This window comes from Saccopteryx bilineata, chromosome 5, assembly GCF_036850765.1.
Source record: "Saccopteryx bilineata isolate mSacBil1 chromosome 5, mSacBil1_pri_phased_curated, whole genome shotgun sequence".
NCBI classification, from domain to species: Eukaryota; Metazoa; Chordata; class Mammalia; order Chiroptera; family Emballonuridae; genus Saccopteryx; species Saccopteryx bilineata.
This window is the reverse complement of record NC_089494.1, coordinates 78,453,616-78,480,969: the sequence shown is the minus strand read 5'-3', so window position 1 is coordinate 78,480,969 and position 27,354 is coordinate 78,453,616. Positions and strand designations below refer to the sequence as shown.

Below are 27,354 nucleotides of genomic sequence, written 5' to 3'. Positions count from 1 at the left end.
CACAGAACCTAACATTCATCTTATTGGGGTGACATTAGTTAATAAAATTGCATAGGTTTTAGGGGTACAATGCTGCAATAATACGTTATCTGTATATTGTATTGTGTCCACCGCCCCAAGTGAGGTCCCCTTCCATCACCATCTATCCCCGTTACCCTCTCCTGACCCTCCCCATCCCCCCTTCCCCTCTGGTCATCACCGTACTGTTGTCTGTTTATGAGTTTTGTGTGCTTTATTTTTCCTTAATCCTCTCACCTTTTTCACCCAGTCTTCCTCCCCCCTCCCACTGACAGCTGTCAGTCTGTTCTCTGTGTCTGTTAGTCTGTTTCTGTTTTGTTTGTTACCTTACTGTTCACTAGATTCCACATATAAGTGAAATTATATGGTACTTGTTTTTCTCTGACTGGCTTATCTGACTCAGCATAGTACTCCCTAGGTCCATCCATGCTGTTGTAAAGGGTAAGATTTCCTTCTTTTTTTCAGCCGAGTAGTAGTCCATTGTGTAAATGTACTGCAGATTTTTAATCTATTCATCTATTGATGGACACTGGGTTGCTTCTAAATCTTGGCTATTGTAAATAATACTGCAGTGAACATTGGGGTGCATATATTCTTTTGAATCAGTGTTTCGGTTTTCTTTGGATATATTCCCAGAAGTGGAATTGCTGGGTCATAAGGGAGTTCTATGTATTTTCAATTTTTTGAGGTAATCCTATACTACTTTCCACAGTAGCTACACAAATCTGAATTCCCACAAAAAGGTGGATGAGAAGTGAGGAGTGTGTGATGAGGTTGGGAGCAGCTAGGTGGATGGTTCCGGATCAGAAAGGCAGTGTTGCAAGGCTGTCCCTGTGTTCAGGGGTATTTGAGACCATGTAGAGATAGTGCATTGCAGTTGGATACAGTGCCCTTTTTTTTGTTGTTGTTCCCTTCTCTTCCCTTCCCTTCCCTTCCCTGCTCTGCCCTCCCCTCCCCTCCCCTCCCCTTCCCTTCTTTTCTCTGAGACCGCTCGGGTCTTAGGGGTTGAAGTTGGCCTTGTGGGCATCTTCTCCCCAGGATATATTGGCTGGACGCCCACGGAGAGTGAAGTAGCCTCTTCTTTGTGCCTGGGGCAGTCTCAGAGCCTCTAACTATACTATTTCAGAATGCTTTGTTTAGGTGTCCTTGGACACTTTTGGGGATTGAAAGGCTATTTAAACTCTTAACAGCCTGTAATCTAGGGTTTGAGATTTATATATTGTCCCCTGTCAGCCATAGCTTCTCAGGGCTGTCATTGTGTCTTGATCTAACAGTCACTCTCCACCCTCCTAATTTACAGTGACCTGGGAAACCAAGTGTTTCCCTCCTGCTAGAATTGTATCTAAAGGAGGTTAAAATAGTTCTTGGGGAGAGTCAGGGAAAGAGGTGTTGGATCGAGCTTGGAAGAGATTGGGAAGTTCTCTGCTGAATTGTGCATGGATTTGTCGCCAGCTTTGGCAGCTGGAAAGCCTAGATCTTGGTTCCTAGCTGTTTGCCGGGTAGTTTAGGTTGCTAGCTTATGACGTGTCTCCCCCTTTTTTCTCCACTGGTACAGAGATCTCGCCCACCCTAGCCTATTCTGTATGGAAAGGAGAGAATGAAAGTTTTCTTGGGGAAAATGAGAAGAAGGGGAATGAAAGCAAGCTGCGACTGAGACAGGGGCTTGGCTTGTCTGTTAACAGCTGTTCCTGAAACCTAGGATGTCCTGAGCCCTGTGGAGAATACGGAGGGCCAATGGGGCCCTTGCCTTGAAGAAGCTTGACGTTCAGTTGGGAGGGAGAACCAACAGACCTGAAACCCTCAGGTGAAAATAGTAGAGAAGTTTTTCATTGGCTGTGAGTTGCATGTTTTCTTCCTAATTTAAAATAGATTCTGAAGGACAAACAAATGACAACTCAAGGCACTAGTTTCTCCCCTGGGTCTGGTCAGCCAGTGATCTTACTGCAGTTATAAGTTACTTCTCAAACACCACTCAGAGTTCCTCTGGTCTTGTTTTGACCTCCCTTTTTTCTTTCTGTAATTACTGAATATGGCCCTTAAAACCCATGTAGGACCAAATACAGAATCTAAACTCTGTGATCTCATCACCACAAAGACAGGCTGTAGGGACAGCCCTTCGCACAGGAAGCTGCCTCCCATGCGACCTCGGCAACTCTGTAATTTATAGTGGTGCCTTTGTGGTCTTAAACTCAGAGAGGACCTACCCCCTTGCCCTTCACAGAGTGGTGTTAACAAAGGGGCTGCTCTAGGTGGAGAGGAGACCGGGGAGGAAGGAGCTGTGAGCACAGCCCGTGACAGACCTCATTTGAAGGGCACACACAGCCGTGGGCCCTCTGGGCAGAGGGTCTCTCTGGCAGCGGGTGTGTTGCGAGTGTGATGGATACCCTTTCATACTGGTCTGTCCTTGGTGGCGGGGACACATGAGAAGCCTGCCTTTTTGCTGAGGTGTGCTTTGTGAGAGGAGCTTGGCTGGAGTGCTGGCAGCAGCTGGGAGATGGATTCCCTCCCTGGCTGTCAGAGCCCTCTGTAAAGTGGCAGGTGATCCTTTTTATAAGCGAATAATGGGAGGACGCCTCAGATATTTGAGCTGTTATTCACCAGGTGGTGCTGTCCTGCAGTGAATGCTTGCATACTACCCAGTGAGGCTTGCAGGCTGGTGCGGAAAGAACCTGGGTGCTCAGAAGCCTTGGCAGCATTTGTGGGCTGTCGCTGAATGTGAGGTGAGGCCTTGGGAGGACGCATTACACATCTGACACAGGGCAGCCACCTGGTCGGTGGAGGTTTCTCCTCCGTGTTCTGCATGAAGAGCGCTCCACTGTCTCTCCTGGAGGGGAGACCCAACCTGTCCCCCGTGTCCCTGGCTTCCTCCCAGAGAAAAGTACCTGTGGTCTGTCCTCATCTTTGAAATCCTGGTGGGCAAGGGGGCGTGTCATCTAGAGCTCCTCATTAAATAGACTTAACAGGGAGAAAAGGCCTCCACCCAGCCTTTTCGTGCACAAACCTATTAGTACTCAGGTACCCTGCCCCCTGCCGAGGTGGTTTGGTTGGTCCAAATGTGACTAACCACAATTTTGTCCTTTTGGGCAATGAAGCCCTCAGCGTTGCTGTGAGGGGTGAGAGCCAGGTTGTCTGTGTGTTTGAGTGTGAATAGCTCTCTTGAAAAAAGACATTTTTGCAGGATTAGTGCAACAGTAAAGTAATATTTCCAAGGAAAGACTATGTGTCAGTCATGGGAAACCTCTTGTTGGAATCCTTTAGTTAATACACATACTTGAGACCCTGGCCGGTTGGCTCAGTGGTAGAGCATTGGCCTGGCATATGTCCTGGGTTTGATTCCTGATCAGGACACACGAGAGAGGCGACCATCTGCTTCTCCACCCCTCCCCTTCCTTCCCCTTCTCTTCCCTCCCCTCCCCTCTCTCTCTTCTCCCCCTCCTCCTCCCCTCCCTCTCCTCTCCCCCTTCCCCTCTCCTTCTCCCTCATCTTTCTCTCCCTCTTTCTCTCTCTTTTCCTCCAGTAGCCATGGCTCGATTGATTCAAGCACATTGGCCTGGGCACTGAGGATGGCTGGCTCCATGTAACCCCTGCCTCTGGTGCTAAAAATAGCTTGGTTGCGAGCATGGCCCCAGATGGACAGAGCATTGGCCCCAGACAGGGGTTGCTGGGTGGATCCAAGGTCAGGGCACAGGTGGGAGTCTGTCTCTCTATCTCCCCTCCTCTCAACTTGGAAAAGAAGATAAAAAGAATACATACAATTGAGCATCTGCCTCTGCCTGTGATCAGAGCAAAAGAGAGGTGTAGTAGGGGATGGCAGGTGAGACCAGCCCTTGAGAAAATGGTAGGAGGGGGGTCAAGGCAGAAGGAAGCAAATGTTAGAGCACAGGTACCAGCAAGGTGTTCTGAGTGCAGAGGAAGGACTGGTGAGATGGCAGGGGAAGAAAGGGTGGGGAGGCATGCAAGTGATAGCTGAGCTGTGTATGGGGGATGACTCATTTCCAGAGTGGGAGACAGGTGTTTCAGGATGAGAGGACAGGGAGCGCAAAGGAGCAAAGTGGGGTGGTGTGTTTGGAAATGGTGAATTGTGCAGAGAGCTGGGACTGAGGAGAGAGGCAGAAAATACAGGAAGGAGGTATTCTGGAGAGCATCAGAACCCTAAGTGTTTTAGAGAGGCTCTTGGCTTCTTATCTTAAACCTTTAAAACATATCACTGTGCATCGGGCTTTAAACCCATCCATTAGCATTACTTAATGAGAAAACCTGAGATGGTGGAGGAGGTGAATGGGACACTTCAGGATCTTGCTCAAGACAAGGGGCTTTCAGTAAATGTGCCTGGTCACCGTGAACAGAGGGTATCGGAAAGTCCTCTTGGGGCTGCCGACCGGTCATCTTGCTTTTCCTTCGGTTAAAAGTATGTGTATGTTGATGTCTCTTTCCCCTCCATTGTGGCTTCGTTGGGATTTTTAACAAGGGTTGTAACTGGTTTTATAAACTCTGTGCTGCGTGTTTCACACGGTGAGTGTGCTGACAGGTTTTCTTTTTTTCCAGTTTTTTTCTCCAGTTTTCTGTAGTCAGCTTGTCCGGAGGAACTTGGCCGGTGCCCGTGCCCCCGAGCGAGACAGCTCCTCTCTGTTGCGATCAAGTGGAGCCCGGGGTGAGGTGAGGTGAGTGAGCCCTCTGGGGTCCGAGAGGAACTGTGCTCCGACAGATAGGCTGTTTTCTGAACATTTCAAGGGCTTTGAAGGTAATTTGGGTTTTTATTCATACAAATTCAAGGATAATTTTAAAAAATCAGTATCTGTGTTAAAGCACTCTTAATAACATGGATGCTTCTCTACATTCTTTCAAAACTTTTCTAATTTTACTTATGTGTGCCTGCTTCAGGGTTTTTTGGTCTTTTTATAGTGTCTTGCACAGTACTTTCTCACTAAAAACATTTAATGTATGTTTAGTGAATGGCTTAGTATCTTGGCTTACAGTTTACATACATAGATGCACCAAGATGAAGGCTTTTCAGATTTTTAATAATGTCAGACTGGCTATTTTTTATCATTGTCATTCTCCTCTTACCCATTCCCCATGAGGCACTTTGTGAAGGTTAATTATAAATCCCATTTAGCCACCAGGCGACAAACAAGGGGACGTTTACACCCTGCCTGACTGCACTGCTCTTCCTACGTTGGCTCTTTAGGGTCATGCCAGGAACAACGGGCTTCGGTTCGTCTCCCACCTGTTTTGCAGAGTGTGCTGTTCCCCTCCCCCAGGTTTCGAGGAGGAGTTTGTTGGTGTGGCTTTAGGAACTGCAGGGAAGTCGCTCAGCTTCCCTGTGCTGTGGTTTTCCTGTACTGTAGTCCTGTGTGTAAACTGGGGGACAGAAATACCTACTTCAAAGCATTTAATCAGGCTGGAGGTTCCAGATGCGTTTTTATTTCATTTGTCTTTTATTTGCATCCCCTATCTACAAGTGTGTAGCACGTAGTAGGACTCAAATATTTCCTTCTTTCTTTAAGAAGACAGAGAGAATGGCTGAGAGCAATCTTCTGGCCCAGCTTAAGTGAGCACAGTTTGGAGGACTGATGTGGTTTATGCTCAGCTGTTCACAGTTGAGGCAGTAGAGCAGGAATCCGCAGGAGGTCCTGCATGGAATGGTTGACTGCGGGCGAAGGAGGGCGCTGAAAACTCTGTACTGGGTCCTTTCTCTGTGGGTCCTTTCTCTGTGCGTGTTGGAAATGTTCCTCCCTAGGAGATGGAGGTCAAGGTCAAACCTCCGAGTTCTTGAAATGCCCGTGTGATATGCAGGTACAGTCTGCCACCTGTCTGGTGTGGCTTGCTAGCAGGCTTCCCTATTCTGCACTCACCCCTCCCGCCATGCCTTGCTCGTCTGTGAAGAATGGAGTAGTCACATGGCCACCCAAAACTTTGGGGGATCTTTCCAAACCTGAACAGGAGTTTGGCAGAGGACTCCCATCAGAATCGCCCATGAAGCTTTGAAAACGAGGCACTGAGACTTGGCCAGGTGTGCCACATTAGAATTGGGGGGGGGAAGGAGGAAATCTTTGCTTGATATCTTTGTTTCTTTGTAAAGCTCCTCAAAAGGTGATGGTATGTAACTACCTGAAATTTGTATGTGGAGTAGAATGAAAAACAAAAACCTCTTTCTTAGCCTGAGCAGATGTTTGGGGGGAATTGTTTTAACGCTCCTAACTAGTTTAACCAGTTTATACTGCCAACCCCAACATTCCCTTGTTGTGCCATAATTTGCATTGTACAACCATTTTATAACTTTAACTTACAATTGTGCCTGCGACAACACTTGGTTGGAAGTATACATGCGATGAAGAAAATGACACTGAGGAACAATTTGCTATATTTAACAAGAGTTTAGGCTTATTTAGAAATCCAGGTGGGAATCTGCTTACATGGAATTTTACCCAAGTATGCATAGGTTTGCATATTAAACCAAAGCCTCTCTAGACCTGTGGTAACACGTTTCTGAAAGTAACATTGAAATAGCAATTTAAGTGTATTGCCCTTATAGCTTTATTGGACAGGAACTTTATTTAGTAAATTGCACTTTTTTTTTTTCTCCTTCAGTTTTTGAGTGGCAGAGAATTACCTACTTTTCTTTTCTCCTTCTCTGGGACCAACTTTAAGAAGCAAATAGGAGCTTAGTAGGAAAGATCATTTTAAATGGTTTTTGAACTATGTCTCTTTTGCAAATTCCCTTTCTATGAAAGAAAATCTTGCAACCCGTTGTTATGTGAGGTTTTAATAATATGATGGGTTTAATGGAAAACGGGGAGTTTCTATTTTAAAATCAAAGAGTTTTGCTGTTCAGGAAAGACCTTACAGGAGACCCGTCATCTGGTTTCCATTGCCTCCGCGTCACGGGCACTGCTCTTGTTAAGGTTGCAGATGGCCCTGATAGGGTTCTTGACGTAACTTTTTGTAGCTCGCCTCATTTGCAACTTTTTTCTCTGGGTTCCTCTGCACCATTCTTCTTTTCTTTCCCTTCTTTCATTTCTTCGTAGATCCTGCTGTGTCTTCCCTTAAATGTTCCTGCTTGCAGGGCTTTTCATCCTTGGTGGTTTTCTTAGTCTGCTCGGCTTCTTTCGGGGAGGGACCTCGGTGCTTCCGTGACTTTGGCTACCTCCCACACGTTAATGGCCCTCATGTCTCTCTCAGAGTTCACCCTCATCTCAAATAATCTTTCAGGCATTTCTACTTGGATGACTCATATGTACTTCTAACTTGTGATATCCAAACTGAACTTAATTTCTTTCCTAATTATTGCTTGCTTCCTGCCCTCCCCTCCAAAAAAAAATCCCCTCACCCCCATGCTTCTGTCTGCTTTCTCACTGCGGTCATTGGCACTATTGGAGCCAGAACTGTGATTCATCCTTCGCCCTCTCTCAGTCAGCCCGGTTTTTTTTTTTTTTTTGGATTTTTTTACAGAGACAGAGTCAGAGAGAGGGATAGACAGGGACAGACAGACAGGAATGGAGAGATGATAAGCATCAATCATTAGTTTTTTGTTGTGCATTGCGACACCTTAGTTGTTCATTGATTCCTTTCTCATATGTGCCTTGACCGCGGGCCTTCAGCAGACCGAGCAACCCCTTGCTTGAGCCAGCGACCTTGGGTTCAAGCTGGTGAATTTTTGCTCAAACCAGATGAGCCCACGCTCAAGCTGGCGACCTTGGGGTCTCGAACCTGGGTCTTCCGCATCCCAGTCCGACGCTCTATCCACTGCACCACTGCCTGGTCAGGCAGTCAGCCTGTTTTTTAATTGGCAATTTAGTCCTATCATATAAATGTCCTAAATAAGAAAGGAAAAGGCCATTCCACTGACATTTCATTATTATGGGTTTTAAAACTTGTACTTGGGCCTATATCAGCATGGAATAACATGTGACATGTAATAACACATGTAACTATGTCACATGGAATAACGTGACAATTTTGACTATTTATGTAATACGCGTTTTATGCTAGGTATCATCCTAGGTATTTTCACAATTATTCTGTGGTGTATCATCTCCTAAAAATGAGGAATCTAAGGTTCAAAGAGATTCAGGCATAGGCCTCGAATCAAAGGGCATGTAAAGCACAGAGGAGCCAGGATTTGGGGATTTTAGAACTATGGGTTGGTCTGCCTGTCTCCAAAGTCTTTGCCATTGTGAACTGTCTCTGTCCCCACCACACACAGTGCTGGTCTGGACTTCTGGGGAGTGGGTTGCCTGTAAGGACAGGAACTGGGTCTTATTCATATTTGTGTGTTACGCAATGTATTATTTTTCTACATGGTGGGCGCTAAGGACAAGAGTCTTAATGACAAAACTATGGTCCATGACTTCATCCGATTTAATCCCTGGTCCTGTTAGCTGCGCATTAGCTAGTGTGCCTGAGATTAGGATGATTGGGTCATGCTGTGTATCCTTAACGGGTTGTTTTTGTTCTGTTTTGTTTTTTAAATAAAAATCAGGAGGGATAGCATAAGGGAAAGTGCTTTAAAACTCAAGATTTTTTTTCTTTTTTTTTTTTCTTTTCATTTTTCTGAAGCTGGAAACAGAGACAGTCAGACAGACTCCCGCATGCGCCCAACCGGGATCCACCCGGCACGCCCACCAGGGGCGATGCTCTGCCCACCAGGGGGCGAAGCTCTGCCCCTCCGGGGCGTCGCTCTGCCGTGACCAGAGCCACTCTAGCGCCTGGGGCAGAGGCCAAGGAGCCATCCCCAGCGCCCGGGCCATCTTTGCTCCAATGGAGCCTTGGCTGCGGGAGGGGAAGAGAGAGACAGAGAGGAAGGCGCGGCGGAGGGGTGGAGAAGCAAATGGGCGCCTCTCCTGTGTGCCCTGGCCGGGAATCGAACCCGGGTCCCCCGCACGCTAGGCCGACGCTCTACCGCTGAGCCAACCGGCCAGGGCCAAAACTCAAGATTTTTGAAAAGTTCTTTTTAGTTGTGGAAGTTGATAACTGGCCGGCTCAGGTGAGCCTGTCTCTGTCTCTCTTTTTATTAAAAAAAAAAAAATGACAGCCTGTGAAAGTCTGAGCTCTTCTGGGTGTCTGATCATGCTGATTGAGTCAATCATGGGCTAGCAGTAATAAAGGCAGAAAGGGCTCTTTCAAGTAAAGGCCTTGTTAATAAGGATGGTATATGTAGATCTAATTTTTATCAGGTCTGAGCATTCCTATTTTAGAACAGATACGATAAGGTTATAGTCTACAAAACCAGATAGTTGACACTTAGATGTATGCAAGTGAATTGAAGCAGAGGCTACTGAGGTTCCTTGTTCTGTGGAATTGGCCTGGGGGGGGTGGGGGGAGGACTTTGACCCTGCGCTGCACTGGAAGGAGCCGAGTCCTGGCACAGAGTTCTGTGTTTCTTTTCCTCATAGGTCTCTCCTCCTTTTGCCCCGTCCTGAGAAGAAAACGCCATTTCCCTTTATAGTTCTCCTCATCCCATCTTATTTTGATAACAAAGTTTGTTTGAGGAGAGGGTCCCCTTTAATGAATATATAAAATTAATTTGTCATTATGGAATTTAGAAGTTATTTAAAAGGCGAAAGATTTATATGATCTGAAGAGAAACCAGAGCATGGAATTTAGAAGTTATATAAACTAAGTCTCTCTCTCTCTCTTTCTCTTTTTTTACAAAGTTGCCCTATAAATTTGAGGTGATGCTATATATTTTACAGGGTTGTTTTAATGGCAGAGTGACAGAGTTGAGGCACCTGAAGATGGTAGGTCTTCCGTGAGTCGTAGCTTTGTCCAGATATAGTTATCATAGGCCTAAATTTTCAGATTTCAAAATCTGAAAGAAACAGTTATAAAGAAACAGTTCAGGAAGAATGCATGTGAGATGGAAAGGGAGGGAGGAGTGTCTAAAGCAGTGGTTTTCAGGAGCATGGATCAAGTCTCAGTTTTATCCCACAACTAAAAACCAGACACTCAGGGATATGGCCCAGCAAAATGGCTTAAAAACCCCTACAGGTAACTCCGGTGCACTTTAGGCTGAAGTTAGAGAATTCACACTGCAGTGGGATTGAGAAGGCTTCCCTGGAATGGTGGGAAGGAATGAGAGGAGATGGACTTGCTGAGACTTAGTAACTTGATTGGTGTTTATCAGACAAGGACAGATGCTGTGGTGATATAGAGCCCCTTGAGTCTGGTGAACTAAAGTGGGGGTGCTTATCAGCAGGAACCTGGAACACAGGCTGGTGAGTGGGTTTTAGAGGCGGGGCTAGAGGAAGATGAGCCGAGCTTTGGACATGTGGTGGTGGGAAGAGGAAGATGAGCCGAGCTTTGGACACGTGGAGTTTGTCGTTCCGGGTGGAGGCCAGCAAGTGGGGAATAGGCTCTGTCACAATAGCACAGGTGAGCAATGGGGAAACAGATCTGGGAGCTACCCTCATAGAGATGGCAGTTGAAAATGTGTTTTATGATCATTTTCCAAGGAAACTGGATCACAGAAAAGAGAGCTGGCATTGATTGGTTTGGAACTGGATATTTGAGAGAATGGCTTCCAGTTTCTCTTTCAGAAGGATAAGTATAAATGTTAAGGAATACATGGTGATACATGGTGATAACACGTTTAAAGAAAACAACATTATCACAATAATGTTGGAATTTTGCCATAATGCTTTCCTTAGGCCCCATGCCTGCCCAGCAGAGGCTGGTCTTGTACATCATCTCATCTTGGGATCCGACCAAGGCTCAGTGTGCCAAAGGCAGGGCTCTAGTGCATCCTTCCCCAAGAAAGAAATGGAGTGTGGTGTTCAGAGTGAAGGCGGCTCAGGGAAGGCTGCTGAGTTTCCCAAATCTCTGTTTTCTTCTCTCTGTCAGTGAGGACAGTTACAGCCCTACCCTCTTCTTGTTGTGAGGACTGAACAGGATACTGCCTGCAGTGGTCGGCAAACTCAGTCAACAGAGCCAAATATCAACAGTACAACGATTGAAATTTCTTTTGAGAGCCAAATTTATTAAACTTAAACTATATAGGTAGGTACATTCCTTATGGAGGTAGCGCCTGCACGTGGTATTTTGTGGAAGAGCCACACTCAAGGGGCCAAAGAGCCGCATGTGGCTCACGAGCTGTGGTTTGCCGACCAGGGGCCTAGTGAAAAACTTAACAGTGCCTGCCACAGGGTGCATTTTTGGTTTTACCTGCACTGGTATTTTCATGGCGGTTTGTTGGACTTGTGCAGTAAATTTAGGTCTATTTGTAACAGATTCACAGTATTATTAAGAGGAGGTAATTATCAGAAATCATAATATAACCATGAGTTGGAGATATAATGTTTTTGTGTGGTTTTCTTTTCTTTTTTAAATAATACCTCCCTTCACTCTTATTTTTTTTTTAATTATTAATTGATTTTAGGGAGAGTAAGGTAAAGAGAGAGACAGGAACTGTTTCTGTATGTGCCCCAACCAGTGATTGAACTGGCAACCTCTGAGCATAGGGACAATGCTCTAACCAACTGAGCTATTTGGCCACGGCTTTTTTTTTTTTTTTTTTTTTTTTAAATTTTTTTTTTTTATTCATTTTTTTTTAGAGAGGAGAGAGAGACAGAGAGGGAGAGAGAGGAGGGAGGGACAGAGAGAGAGAAGGGGGGAGGAGCTGGAAGCATCAACTCCCATATGTGCCTTGACCAGGCAAGCCCAGGGTTTCGAACCAGCGACCTCAGCATTTCCAGGTCGACGCTTAATCCACTGTGCCACCACAGGTCAGACTTGGCCACGGCTTTTGTGGTTCCCTCCCTCCCTCCCTCCCTCCCTCCCTCCCTCCCTCCCTTCCTTTCTTGCACAATCTTCCTTCCAACAATGACAGAGAGAGGGACAGATAGACAGACAGGGAGAGAGATGAGAAGCATCAATTCTTCGTTGTGGCTCCTTAGTTGTCTTAGTTGTTCATTGATTGCTCTCTCATAGGTGCCTTGACCAGGGGGTTACAGCAGATCGAGTGACCCCTTGCTCAATCCAGCAATCTTGGGCTCAAGGCAGCAACCTTGGGCTTCAATCCAGTGACTTTGGGCTCAAGCCAGTGACCATAGGGTCATTTCTATGATCCCATGCTCAAGTCAGCGACCCCGTGCTCAAAGCTGGTGAGCCCCCGCTCAAGCCAGCAAGCTCAGAGTTTCGAACCTGGGTCCTCTGTGTCCCAGTCTGACGCTTTACCCACTGTGCCACTGTCTGGTCAGGCTGGGCTTTTGTGGTTTTCAAGGAATTATTGGTACATTGAGATATTATATTTGTGAGATGGCAAAGGGAGTTGGCTTGGGAAGTTTGAGTGCATAAAAACAAGGATCAGATATTTAAAAAGTTATTTAATATCTAGTTTTGTTGCAGACTCACATATTTTGTTGTACCAGAAAGATGTTACACTGAGACAATGAAAACTTAGTACATCTGTACAGCATCTTCACTATATCAAGGACAATTTCACATCTGCTGTCTGATTCAAAGACATTCAAGAAATGTGTTCCACCTGACCGGTGGTGGCGCAGCAGATAGAGCATCAGCCTGGGACACTGAGGACCCAGGCTGGAAACCCCAAGGTCGCGGGCTTGAGCACCGGTTCACCAGCTTGTGTGAAGGGTCGCCAGCTTAAGCGTGGACTCATAGACACGATCCCACAGTCGCTGGCTTGAGCCCAGAGGTCACTGGCTTGAAGCCCATTGTTGCTGACTCCGCTGGAGCCCCAGGTCAGGGCACGTATGAGAAGCAATCAATGAACAACCAAAGTGATGCAACTACAGGTTGATGTTTCTCATCTCTCTCTCTCTCTGTCAAGAAAACCCAAAACGTGTTTCTGTTTTACACTGGGTTTTAATTCAGCGGTTTTTCCTTAAAGGAAAGCATTTGAACTGGACACTGATATTTAGGAAATAACTTTGTAACTGTGCTCCATGTACGTGTATAAGGACCTTCTCAGTTTGGAGACCAGCTTCTGAAACTCGCCGCCCGCCCCACCCCCAACTCGGAAGAAGCCTGACTTGCGTGCACAATGTGCATGCCCGTGTGCTTTCCGCGCCACTTCACAATACCGATTCTGTTCCTCAGGCCCGCTGGGTTTCGCTCTGTCTACGTGTTGGGAGAAGTGGTGACAGAGCCATGATCAAAGGTTTCACTGCAGAGTTACCGAGGACTTTAATTGAACCTTTCACTGGGTTTTATAGAACAAAAATCTGATTTTCATATATGTCATGTCACATCGCTTCAAGTGTAAAGCTGAAACGTCATGGGTTTGATTAAAATTCTGTGGGAATCCTAAAAATAACATTTGTAATCCCAATGCATAGGAATTAGTCTGTAATTCAAAATTTAGCTTAAGTGTTTTTTGCCGTTGGGCCGGGTTTGAACGCCTTCAGTTTAATATGGAGATACCATCCCCGCTCTTCCAGACAAGGCTTGCGTCTTTCTGGGAAGTTTGGCTGCTGCCACAGCTGAAGCAGTGAGCCAGACTGAGGTAATTTTATGAGTCTAGAAAAAGTCTTACACTCTTGCAGCTGTTGTTGTAGGTCCTAACCATGAAAACAAAAACCGTCTCAGTTACCCAGGACCCATGAGAAATTGGCAGTGGCCCAGCATAAGTTCATGTATTTTGAACTTTGAAATTATATTTATAAATCAGGGCATCCCCTGATTTAGGGCACGCAGCTGGGAAATGCCTGACCGTGTGAGAGGAAGAGGAGGCGGAGAGGCCGAGGACCACCTTTGCTGGGAGATCTGAACCAATCAGTTGCTGGATCTTAAATGTTTTTATTTTTATTTTTTTATTGATTGATTTTAGAGAGGGGAAAGGGAGAGAGAGAAACATTGATTTGTTGGTCCACTTATTCATGCATTCATTGGTTGATTTTTCCATGTGCCCTGACCGGGGATTGAACCGGCAACCTTGGTGTGTCAGGACAATGATCAAACCGAGTTATCTGGCCAGTGCTTAAATGCTTTTAAAAAAGATGAGAGTATCCAAGTAATATACCTGTCCCAAATATATAACCTGGCTTTCCTGGTTTTGTATATTGTCTCCCTGTAAATTTCTACAGGTCTTTCTCCTTCAGTGCCAGGCTCATTATTGTGAGTGAGTTTGTAATTTGGCAGTGATGGGCTTTCTTGTTAAATAGAACTTTTATAGACTATGAAAACTAATCGTGGGACTTGGCACTGGATTTCTAGGAGTGATGTGTCTGTGGAATGCCCAATCCTACTAATGTTTGCCAATCAGTAAATTACTGTTGAATGTTCTGAATTTCGGTGGGTACGTGGATGGGATCAAACTGAGCTACTGTTGCGCGAAAAGCACCTGAGCCATGAGCAGAGGTCCTGGCAAGTCTGAGTGTTCGCTCCACTGAGCCTGACTCTGATTCTCTGGGTCAGAGTCCCTCACTCACCCTTGGGGTCATTGGTTGGACTTACGGGTCTCTGTGAACTTGGATGTGTGGGAAAAAATTATACATCTTCATCTTCACTAACCTCTGACAAAAATGTGGCCTTTCCTCAGTCATGAAAGTGGGCAGCACACCATGTGCTATCAGTAGTAGTAGCACCTGTGGTTTTGGTACATAGCAATGACAGATTTTTGTATCACACTGTTTGAAGATAGTTTAAACTGTTATTTATGCCTATCACTACTTAGCAAAGGATAGTAGCTATTAGACCTGCAGCTGTACCTACGTTTTATGCACTAAGAAGCACATGTGTCAATTATCACAGATTCGCTTTTTTTTTTTTTTTTTTTTTTAAGTGAGAGAGACAGAGAGAGGGGCAGATAAGGACAGACAGGAAGGGAGAGAGATGAGAAGCATCAATTCTTCATTGCGGCACCTTCATTGTTCATTGATTGCTTTCTCATATGTGCCTTGACTGGGGGGCTCCAGCAGAGCGAGTGACCCCTTGCTCAAACAGCGACCTTAGGCTTCACGCCAGCGACCATGGGATCATGTCTGTGATCCCACGCACAAGCCAGTGACCTCAGGCTTTCAAACCTGGGTCTTCTGCATCCCAGTCCAACACTCTATCCACTGTGCCATCACCTGGTCAGGCCACAGATTTGCTTTTTAAATAGTATTTTGACACACATGTTTCAATACAATTGATTTTTTTTGGTAAACATACTTTCAATGTCCAAATCATTTGTGAGCATTCTAGTAGAGGGTCTAGGGGGCTGAGCAGCTCACGGCGCTTCAGGGGTGGTAAATACGTGCCTCGGTGGCACTCTTGCACCTTTTCCATCTTGCTTTGAGACTGGGTTTGTTAACATTAAAAAAAGTGTTAATTTATTTAGCTGTAGTTTCCTGGCATGACTTGTCTTTGACTTTTATTATCTGGAGCTCTGGTATTCCCCATTTTGTGTCTATTAGAGTGAATTAAAAAATAAAGCCATCGCCCATTCCCAGGCAGCCTTTCTCCCAGGCTGCTGTGGCAGTTTCCTTTAAGACTTACCTCAACCAAACGTGTATGGCTGAGAATTATTTCCCTCACAAGTTTCAGAGAAAAGAACAGCAATGCGTGTGTTGCCTGCTGTAGCTATGGGAAGAGATGGTGCTGCTCTGTGGTGTGTATGGGTTTGCTTCAGCTCTTCACTGCAGGCATACCCTAACGTGTCAAGGTTGACACTTTATCACATCTGTTGGAATGTATAAAACTGCCCAGAGAAAGAAGGTTGGGGCACCAGGCCATTCCTTGCCCCATCCCATTACCTTTTAACCAGCTTCATGCAATTCATTTCATAAGAAATGGGGTGGGTGGTTTTTTTGCGCTCCTCTTAAATAATATAGTTCCTACCTTCTGGGTAAGTGGTAGGAATAGGGGAATAGTATTGCTTATGTGAGGCAGAGGTCTCCGCCCCAAGTTCTCTTCCCCGTTGGCAATAGGGCCCCACTCTCGGTGTTCTGTCTCCATGAGCTCATGAAGAGCTTGTTCATTTTAGAATGTGTTTTGTTGCATGATGCCTCCAGGCCATGCACAGTGAAATAACTGAGAAGTTGGATGCCTAGCAGAACTTAAGCAACTGGAACAGGAAGTGTCTCTCAATAGAGGTAAATTCTCTTTTTATGGATAGACGTGAGGCATGGGAGGCTGTTCCAGGGGTAGAGGGGTGTGTGTGTGTGTCTTCAAAGATGATTTTTCCCCCTCCGTGGATGTTTTGTCTGTGTGTGACCAACTCTCCCGGCCCCTGGGAGCTAGTCTCTTTCATTTTTATCCAAAAAAGGAGACATAGGCTGGGGATTGCATGGTCAGGCTCTGGAGCCAGACTGCCTAGATAGGCGCATATATGTATGTATGTGCTAAATGCTTAGAGTAGGGCCTGCAGTATAGTTAGTGTTATGTGATGCTGGCCACACATTAGAATCACCTGGGAGCTTGACCTGTGGTGGCGCAGTGGGAAAAGCATCAACCTGGAAACACAGAGGTTGCCGGTTCAAAACCCTGGCTTGCCTGGTTAAGGCACATATGGGAGTTGATGCTTCCTGCTCCTCCCCCTTCTCTCTCTCTCTCTCTCTCTCTCTCCCCCTCCTCTCTAAAATGAATAAAAAAAAATAAAATCACCTGGGAGAGTTAAAAAGAAAAATACTACATGAGTATTGAGAACTCTCATCTTAATGAAATTAGGGCCTGGGGAGGTTATGACCTTGTTCAGAGCATCATAGCAAGTCACTGACAGAAGTGGAGGAGGGGTTCTGATGTCTTACATTCTGGGGCTTGCGGTGAAAGATCCCTCTGTCAGCTGCGCAAGTAAGAGACCTTTCTGTAATGAATGGCTGCCTTTCACCGGCATCTTTGAAGTTGTCTGACCTTTTTCACTTTGCGGCCAAATGCAGTGCAATTTTAAAAATTTAATTTCTCTAGATTTATAATACCAGACTTCATTCAGCTGGCATTGATTGACTGAGTGCCTTTTAACACTTTTTGAAAAATGGACTTTCTGACATGTCTTCAAGGTCTCTTCTCCTTCCAGACTGAAGGCCTGTCACCCGTGCTGTAGACTCTGAGGGCTCCTTTTTCAACAGTGGTGATGCTTTATCTGCTGCTTTGATGACAGTGGTCTTATGAACAAGAAATAAAGTTTGCTCCTTAAAATGATAACACTGACCTGGGGAAGAGACCTGAAGTTGTCCAGTCAGGAAGGAAAGGGAGCAGTATTCCTACTAAGGAGTCTGTGGAAGACAAATCAGTTGCCGAAAGTCATTTTGTTTCCGTAAAGCCTCCTGCCTTTATGCAGGGAGTTGTAATTGTTACACGTCAAGAAGGTGGTCAGTGTGAGTTCATAGCTGTGTTGGTGTGATACAAGTGCAAAACTTAACAAGAAGGAGAAGAGAAAAGAGAAGAGAATATAATCAAGTGTGGTTGGTATGGAGCTAAAAGCCATAATGAGGATTTTAACCAGTTGCCGTGAACCTTACTCTGAGGAGCGCCCTGTAACCCTAGAATGCCCTCCACAGATCTGTGTGGGAGAGGAGACCACGTTCAAAGACTGGCTTATCTTCAAACCCTCGGCGGCTCTCCGTGAGCTCTTGTCTTTATGGCCCCTGGAGCCCAGAGTTGCTGTTGGTTTTCTCTCAGCTTCCCTTGAGAACATATCAACTCCACTCTCACCCCCATGCTAAGCCACCTGTCGTTGGGGCTTGTATTCTGTGCTCTCCTGGTCCTCTCTCTCTCCGGCCCCCTTCCCCCAAGTTCATTGAGGACTTTGGAGGAAGCTGCTCAGTGCCTGAGTTCTCAGTCAGCCCTGGGTTCAAGTCCCAGCTCGACCTTTACTCATTGTGATACCTTGGGAAAGTTGTTAATCTCTCTTAAGTTTTTGTTTTTCTTTATTATAAAAAAAAGAGAGAGAGAGTAAACTATTTCACAGATGATTTTTTTTTTTTTTTTTTATATAGAGACAGAGAGAGAGTCAGAGAGAAGGACAGACAGGGACAGACAGACAGGAACGAAGAGAGACGAGAAGCATCAGTCATCAGTCTTTCATTATGACACCCTAGCTGTTCATTGATTGCTTTCTCATACGTGCCCTGACTGGCGGGGCCTTCAGCAGACTATGTAACCCCTTGCTCGAGCCAGCGACCCTGGATCCAAGCTGGTGAACTTCGCTCAAACCAGATGAGCCCGCATTCAAGCTGGCGAACTCGGGGTCTCGAACCTGGGTCCTCCGCATTCCAGTCCGACAATCCATCCACTGCGCCACGGCCTGGTCAGGCTCACAGATGATTTTTTAAGGATAAAATGATATGGTAAACACTAGTTATCAGCATAGTGGTTGATATCCCAAATCCTGCCTCCTGCATTAGCATCTAAATGATCTGAATGTCCCTTTCCCAACCAAGAATTGAGTTCCTTGACTTCCTTGCTCCCAACAACCCCTCCACCAGAGGCAGATTAAGGTTGGTCGAGGCCCCGGGCACAGAAGAAAATATTGGGTCCCTTAAAAAAAAGAGGGAAAATAAAAATACACATTAACCATATTTTTAAATAAATAAAAAATATGTACTATGTACTATATTAATATATAACATTAATATATATTAATGTTAAAATATCACATATGAAACCAAACTTGGTGTCACGAGAAAAAATGTCAAGTTGGGGTTTTGCGGGGCCCTTCAGAAGCTGGGCCCAGGGCGCCCGCTGTTAAATCCGCCTCTGCCTCCACTGAGGACACTGCTTCACCAAACCATGGCGTTTGTCATGGCCAGGCATGATTTAGTCATTGTCCGGAATTATTCCACATCCAAAATTTTACAGTTCATTTAAAAGGACAGACTCTCTTTATTCACTTAGTCTGACTGTTGGCTTTTGATCTCTTTGACATACGGTCCCTGTCATCTCTTCCTGGTCAGCTTTGATTCCTTGTGCTGTTCGTTATGTATAGGCCAAATAATTTTGACCGTAAAGTTGAAAATTAGTACTTGGTACCAGAAGAATTCTTAAACTATTAGTCCAACCTGTTGTAGGAGAGAGTTGCCGTTGGGTTTGATTTCCCTGCCATAACAACCCTGGGATTCCTTTCTTCAGAGGTTTTTTTTTTAGTGTTTGTTGTACCTCGTAAAATACATTGCTAGGTGCCTTGGGAATTGGTCGAGTTCGACATTTTTCAATGTTTTAGATGTTCTGATAACCATGTACCAGGGTGAAGTGGTGTATGGCCAGAGGCCACCACCATTGTAGCCATGCCAGTTCTCATTGAATTCGGACGACGGTAAAGAAACAGTGAAGCCAAAACATGGTGGGCCATTCTTTTATTAAAGTCTTGCACCTGCCGATGAGCAAACAGGCAGGGAAAACACTTCCCTTTCATTCAGGGCTCCCAAAGCCCTGATGCATTCTCTGGTTCCACAACCAGGACTGACTTCTTCTTCAGCACTCTGCATTTTCTCCACTCTCCCTGCAAAACTGGCGGGGGCGCACGAAGACCCCTCCTCTGGCGAATATTAGCAAAACAACGGCCCCTCCCAAGCAGGAATGCAATCTGCGATCTGCAATCAACTGCCCTGCTCTGAGTGCAAGCACACATGTGGCTGCCCAGTGCCATTTTTTAACAATAAAATTGAGCAAACTAAAAAAATACAAATTTTACAAACTCATTTGCCCAACAAGTGGGATGTGGTATGGTAGACACCTTTTGACTACCATGGCTTATGAAAGCTTTGTGGAGAAGGTAGTAGTAAAAGTTGAACTGCCAAATCCCTTCACACTTTGTGAAAATGGCTGTTGTAGCCAGAAGGAATTAGCTTCTTCATATTTTCCTCCAAAAATGAAAATTTCTTTTTCTCAAGTAGTATACGAAATGAGAACCCCTCTAAACAAACTTGGGTCTAGTCTTTTTCCAGCAACTTGAAATAGCAGCTTAGGGGAATCAGAGTGTTTTGAAATACTTTTTCCTGAAAGAATTAGCTTCCTACAGAATATTTTAAATAGAGGTTGAAAGGGATTTTAATCTAATAGGAAGTTTTCACTTAATTTTGTACATTGGAACTTAAAACATGTGAGTTCAGACTTCCTGCCCTTCCCAGACTGTAAATTTACTGTGCTTTTAATAACTCATACACAAATCTGAAGTCATTTTGCCTAAGACAAACCTAACTATAATGAAAACAATAGAATTAAAAGTACAATTTGTAGAAAGGGTTTGAATAAAGAAGACCCCATGGTTGGGCCGGTGTGTCTTAGGAAATAAATTACAGCTTAGTGATGCTACATTTCCCAGCTATGCAAGTTAGCAAAACCAAAGACCGATTCTTTACTTATCGTGATTGCTTTCTGGTTGCTTGATCAGTAGACCACTCTCCTCCCCCACAGCTCTTCTGGACAAAGCATCTGAATTCTAGAGAAGTTTAGGGACTGGTTCCCAGTCACAATGGTAAGCCCAGGACTAAAGGACTCGACCTCTTGGTTTCTAGGCATCTTTTACTATAGAAAAAAAAATGTTAGAGAGACCTCCTGGAATCTCAAGTATTCTTCACAGGTTGGTTTTTCCCAGCCTCATGGGAGCTCTAAAAGAATGTTGAGATACGGCTCTTGCTTTCAGGAAGCTTCTATAATGCAGTTTCCTGTGAATTTCCAACCAACGGCCAGCGCCCCTTCCAGCAGCCTTCCCCTCACCGTGTGCAGTCTCTATTCTGCTTTGTTCTCTCTCATTTGCTCCATTCTGTATTATTCATCTTGTAGGCCTCCCGCTTCAAACCCGACTGCCACCACCCAGTTCCTTTCTTTTTTTTTTTTTTTTTTAATTTTTTTTTTTATAGGGACAGAGTGAGAGTCAGATAGAGGGATAGACAGGGATAGACAGACAGGAATGGAGAGAGATGAGAAGCGTCAATCATCAGTTTTTTGTTGCGACACCATAGTTGTTCATTGATTGCTTTCTCATATGTGCCATGACCGCGGGCCTTCAGCAGACTGAGTAACTCCCCCCCCCCCCCCCCCCCCGCTCGAGCCAGTGACCTTGGGTCCAAGCTGGTGAGCTTTTTGCTCAAACCAGATGAGCCCACGCTCAAGCTGGCAACCTCAGGGTCTCGAACCTGGGTCCTTTCGCATCCCAGTCCAACGCTCTATCCACTGCGCCACCGCCTGGTCAGGCCTTTCTTTTGATAAATAGTAAAGTTGCTCATGAAAAGGAAAGTTCTACAGGTGGCCATACGGAGCACATGGCAATTAGTCAGATAAGTCTCATTCCTTACTATGTTGGAAAGAACATTTGAACCCCTAAAATTGAGGATGTTCTTGATGTCTCTTCTTTCTCTGACATAAAAAAATACATTTATCTTAAAAATTATGTACACCTTCGTTTGCAGTGTTTTCACTTGTAAATATAGCTACTCTGGCTTTATTGATTTATTTTGACAAAACAAAAGAGGCACGTTCAGAGAGCTTTGCTTAGAGGTCAGATGGACACTTCAATGGGAGATGCTCCTTCAACTGGAGTGCACACACTGCCTGTGTTTATCAGGATAACTGGATAGTAAGATTTTATTATTGCCTTGAAATTTGAAGGTAAATTTAGGTGTGGACATGCAGGGATATTACTACAAAATGCAGCATTTTCCTCCCTCGTATCCCATTGCCTGATATCACGTGGATTTAACTGAGTTTCCCTGCATTCCTTGTGAATGAGAATATGTAGGAATGTTCTTTGTAACTTATAGACTGCTATAAATGTTGGTTAATTGGCTTGATTTGGAAGAAATCACTCATCTGTGTTCATTGCAGCCTTATTATCTGTCAACAAATATTGAGAACAGAGTGGGTGCAAGCCTGGTTTCTGGCTTCTGTTTGTATCTGTTAAAGAATAAGCATAGTCCCTGCCCTCAGCTCACGGAGTCGACTTGAAATGGTATAAGATGCCAATCTGGCACTCCAGCAGAGGAGTTACTGTTACCCTGTATGTGCAGACTAGGTGGTCATGGGTATAATAACTGCCATTGTGATGGCCCACAGATGAAATTTTGTCTTGTATTAAAGTCATCTCCCTGTTTTATCTAGAGTGATTTTTGTTATATTTTCTATACCATGGTATAAAATTTATATACATGGTAATCACTGTGTAGAATAACACAGAACATGGGGACCTTGTGCCCATCCCCAAAGACATTATGGTAAAAGGGAGAGTCAAGAGGTGAGATTAAGCTTGATGGTGATTTAACTTCTGGGAATTTTAAAAGGAAGACTATGACAGTTGGAAAGCTTACATGTTGCTGTGCAGTAGAAAAATACGGAAATTGGGTAACTTCAGGTCATTGGTCTTCAAAGAGTAATGCCATATACTCTCATTTTATTTTCTTTATAGATGAATATTATAGGAAATTCTCTCCCATTAGTTAATTTCTGTTGCTGGAACCTAGAAGCTGTTTGTTCTTCTTCTTGTCAAAAGTATATAATTTAAAGAAATAACAGCTGAAATTCTGTACTTTTTAAAATATTAGGTATTCTGAGCCAACCATCTATTTGTAGTACTACTACTTGCTGTCATAAAGGCTAAGTTTTATGGGGAGAAATTGAGGGATTCTATTTGGCCAGTATATATAATTATTTGAGTTGAACCTGTGCAGTTTGGTCTATAATATACTTAAAGGGCAAAAGAACACTATTTCTTGTGTTTTATCCTGTAATGCTTGTCTATAAGTACTTCCTTACCACATGTATTGTCCTCGGGTAGCACCTTGATAGCTTCTGGACATTTCTTTTCAGTGTTGGACTTGGCATTTAATCAGTTGGGTCTAAATTACTGTGTCTGGAAAGCTGGTTCCCATCATTTCTGTTTAACTCACTTCTGTGGTAGAAAAGCGTTCGCCCTTTTTTATGGAAAAATGACAGTCGCTGCAGTCGCTGCAGGAAGGGGTGTGTGTGTGATGATGCAGGTGTCATTTCAGGAGAGCCTGCAGGCTGCCTTCAAGGGACTGCTTCACGGTGGCATTGACACTGTCTTCCTTGTTGTATTCAAACTGGGCTCAGAACCTCAATATTCTCCAATAGATGATACTTGGCAAAGTGACTCCCTTTAGCAAAGCTCATGAGAGCTTTTGTTTAAAGCCAGAACATCCGTTTATTAATTTATTCCCAGAATATCTGTCAACAAGCCAGACAGTTGTGTTGGGTTGACTAGCCCACCACACTCCTCACTGTTGTTAGGCTGAGAAAAGAGCCAAATTATGAGGCACATCTCAGTGAGAACAGAATCAGGACAAGGGAAAGTAGTGATACAATGCCAATGTTTAATAGCACTGGGCTCTGAAAGCCTAATGGGTCCATTTCCAGAATTAGGTGTGGGGTGTGTGTTTAGAAGTACATAGATGCTGTCAGATAATCTTCTCTGGACTGTGTACTGCCAGTGCTGGCCCCTTCAGCCTATTATTATAGCTGCTCTTTCGATTCCCACCTCCCTTCAGATGGACACATCTTTAGGTACTGTGATGAAACCAAGTTCCAGTTGTGTCTTTTGGGCCATGGATATTGGGACTCAGTGACTTTGCATAGCTCTGCCCTAATCGGTGTTAATTTCAGAATTTTACTCTCTAGCAGTAGTCTTATTTTTTTTTCTCTTGCACTGTGTGTCTTCATGTTCCTTTTTTTTTTTAAATTATTAATTTTAATGGGGTGAGATTGATAAATCAGGGTATATATGTTCAGAGAAAACATCTCCAGGTTATTTTGACATTTGATTATGTTGCATTCCCATCACCCAAAGTCAAATTGTCTTCTGTCACCTTCTATCTGGTTTTCTTTGTGCCCCTCCCCTCCCCCCCTTCTTTTGACAGAGAGAGAGAGGGTCAGATAGGGACAGTCAGGAAGGGAGAGAGATACGGTAAGCATCAATTCTTCGTTGCGGCACCTTAGTTGTTCAGTGATTGCTTTCTTATATGTGCCCTGACTGGAGGGTGGGGGAGCTACAGCAGAGCCAGTGACCCCTTGCTCAATCCAGTGACCTTGGGCTCAAGCCAGCAACCTTCGGGCTCAAGCCAGTGATCATGGGGTCATGTTTCTGATCCCACGCTCAAGCTAGCAACCCCGTGCTCAAGCTGGTGAGCCCACGCTCAAACTGGCGACCTCGGGGTTTTGAAACTGGGTCCTCCATGTCCCAGTTCAATTCTCTATCCACTGCGCCACCGCCTGGTCCCCCCACCCTTTTTTTTAACAGGAGAAACTCTAAGTTTGATACATGCACATAGTGAATTCACATAGACATAAATCCATGAAAATGCCCAAAGACAGTGAGGCATCACTGGGTATACAAGACATTTTGGACAAAGAAAAAATTAAGGGAGTAGGGTATTAGATTTCAGAAGTGAAATGGGCGATTTACAGATAGTTGAGAAAGAGCGGGACACACATGGCAGGAGAACCCCCCTAGGTGGCTTAGAAACTCTGGGAGACAGGTCCAGCCAACAGGCACCTATCTGAAGCCCTCTGTACTACCATACTTAATTCAAATTAGGCTAAGGCAGCATCCTGAGGTCTCCTTCCTAAAACAGGTTTTTTTGTTTGTTTGAAACTCTTATACAGGAAGAGGAGGAGGGTCAAAGGTTCTGAGTCCCTTGTTTCTTAATAAACAGCTTAATCAGTATTCCAAAAAGCAGTTTCAAAGTGGCATAATTTTGTTCCCTTCAGTCCTGCCTTTGAAACTTTTAATTATAAGACTTAACATTCCAGAAGCCAAGTTGGTAGATTGCTCTGTTTCATTGATTCAGTCATTAAGTTCTGAGAATAAGTTCAGTTAAATGTGTTGAGCCTCATTTAGGTGATGCATATGGGCTTGCAAAGTGAGGCCTCTTCTGTGTATGCGAGCAAGCAGGTAGTTAACAGAGGTGTGTCCATGAAAACAGAAGGGGAAAGAAGGTTAATGGTCAGAGCAAATTCTAAACCAGTTGCTGATTCTGTGAGGCTGTCCGTCAACAAGACTTCTGCGTGTCAGACTCAGTTTCTTCTGCTGGAATGAAGGCAGGCAGAGACTGTCTCAGGGCTTCCTTACTTTTGCACTCGGGCCTCATCAATGAGTTTCTCCAGGCCACAGTTTGACTAGGTTTTGAATCTAAATTAAGCTCTTTCCCTTGACTTGCTATTTGTGGAGTAAAGCAGGATTTGAAAAAAATATATATATTTATAGCAAATAATCTGATAGCTTCATTCACTTAAGATCATTGATGTGGAAGATGTGACTGTGCTAAAACAGCTGAGCTTCCCAACAATAGGCACACAGGGTGTCTGGGATGAGATGCCCAAGTCAGTGTCTCCTGGTGCTTGCCCTGATGGATGTATATTCGAAATGACATGATGGAAGGGCTGTGGATTGGTGCCAGCCAGGTGATTAATCAGGATTAATCCAGAAGAGCTCTAAAGGGGCCTTGGACAAGCTCTTCAACATTATTCTTTATTTTTAAAGTATATAGTCTTTGCTAAATGACAAACCCTGCAGGTTGATTGACTTATTTGGAGAAGAAAATATCTGTGCTTACTAGGCACCTGTTTATTATGATTTTGCCTACCATTCTTCACAGTACAACATTTTGTATTGTTTCTTTTAAGCATGACTGGCAGAAGTTTGTGTTTCCACAGTTACCCTGTGGAAGCCCACTGTTGACCCTCTTCCCAATTCAATGCTTGTCCTTTAGGTGAGACCCAAATATTTTTTTTTTTTTTTTTTTTTTTTTGTATTTTTCTGAAGCTGGAAACGGGGAGAGACAGTCAGACAGACTCCCGCATGCGCCCGACAGGGATCCACCCGGCACGCCCACCAGGGGCGACGCTCTGCCCACCAGGAGGCGATGCTCTGCCCCTCCGGGGCATCGCTCTGCTACGACCAGAGCCACTCTAGCGCCTGGGGCAGAGGCCAAGGAGCCATCCCCAGCGCCCGGGCCATCTTTGCTCCAATGGAGCCTTGGCTGCGGGAGGGGAAGAGAGAGACAGAGAGGAAGGAGGGGGTGGTGGAGAAGCAAATGGGCACTTCTCCTATGTGCCCTGGCCGGGAATCGAACCCGGGTCCCCCGCACGCCAGGCCGACGCTCTACCGCTGAGCCAACCGGCCAGGGCCGAGACCCAAATATTTTTACCAGGGTTCATTCAAGTAACATTTTAAAAAAGAATTAGACTCTTAAGCCATGCCCCCTTTACATGTAAAGACTTACTAGGAAGATGACTTGACCCCAATACACTTCAATATAGCTTTCTCCAAATTCTGCTTTAGATACACACTTCCTAGTATTTCTGAAGTTTGTTTGTTGTTGAATTTTTTTGTTAGGTTGCTGTTGCCCAAAGCTTTCATTGCTCTGAGAAGAGGGTGGGGTCCACTGGAAGAAGAAGGACCCTGACTGGGAGTCTGCAGTGTGGATTCTGTCCCCTCTGTTAATTAGCTGCCTGACCCCTGGGCAAGTCAGCCTCCTAGGATCTCTGTGTCTTCATCAGGAAAACAGAAGGCGTGGAAAAATAAATACAGGCATGGACCCAAATGATAAGAGAAGTCACCCTGTGTACTTAGGTTGTGGGATTCTGTGAATGGTAGCACGTTGGGACTCTTCATGCCTCTTGGTGATCCACTTAAAACCTGTGCTTGACTCTACAGTTGAGAGGTTGAGAGGTAGTGGGGGGCGTTCCCCGGACGCCATGGGGAGCATTCAAGTGCACTAGGTAGGTTAGGGAACCCTGCTTTATGTAGGGAGCTCCTCCCTCCCTTCTCTGCTCGGTCCTCCCTCCCTTCTCTGCTCGCTGCTCTTTCTTCATTCTTTTTTCTTTCAGGAGCAACCTGCTTGCCTTCTACCTTCCTTTCTTTAGTGCATTAGCGATGGTGTGATGGGTAACACAACCCACCCAGATTTGTTACTGTTTGGGGTTGTTCAGCCATCTCATCTCAGTCAGTGGAATGAAGAGAGCTGAAGGAGACTGCCAGAATGATGAAATAATGGTTCTTTTGTTTGTCTCTTGCTTTGGGATGGTTTCATGTTTCATCTTAGGCCTGGGCCATTGTGTTGTTTTTACATGCTCAGTACAACCCTGTTTAAAAATACAGCTCGTTTATTGAAAGGATTCAGCCCTAATGCCCCTGCCTGGTCTGCTTTCCTCCCCACCCCACCCGAGTGGTAACTGTTTGTAGTAAAAACCCCTTCTGGTGTGCACTGTTTGATCACATCCCTGACATCAGGTTTAAAATGTGTTCCCACTGTATTTACTTTGGAAATGCTTATAAGGTATATTCGTTCTGATAGTCTTCCAAATGGTTTCCTTGTGGTTATATAATCAGTGGCACCTGTAAAACATGCCTTTGACCATGTAGCTTCCTTCTTAACCATTATCTTTCTGAGCCTCTGTTTTACTGTTTTCTTTTGATGTACTGGGGTTGGGAGAACCCACATT

The 27,354-nt window shown here is 44.9% G+C and overlaps 1 protein-coding gene across 7 annotated transcripts in view; it reads left to right on the top strand.

Moving 5' to 3' along the window:
* The window catches only part of TANC1 (tetratricopeptide repeat, ankyrin repeat and coiled-coil containing 1), a 257,848-nt gene that overhangs the window by 59,833 nt on the left and 170,661 nt on the right, over positions 1-27,354 (top strand). For 4 of the 7 annotated variants that reach the window (XM_066279514.1, XM_066279513.1, XM_066279507.1 and 1 more), the window contains 2 exons: positions 1,701-1,853; positions 4,564-4,679. The exons of 1 other annotated variant lie outside the window; for it this stretch is intronic. The gene's annotated coding sequence lies outside the window, so the exon portion shown is untranslated. Of the gene's footprint in view, positions 1-1,700; positions 1,854-4,563; positions 4,760-27,354 lie in introns of all 7 variants that reach the window. 2 more of the 7 variants (XM_066279508.1, XM_066279511.1) reach the window with 2 other exon arrangements.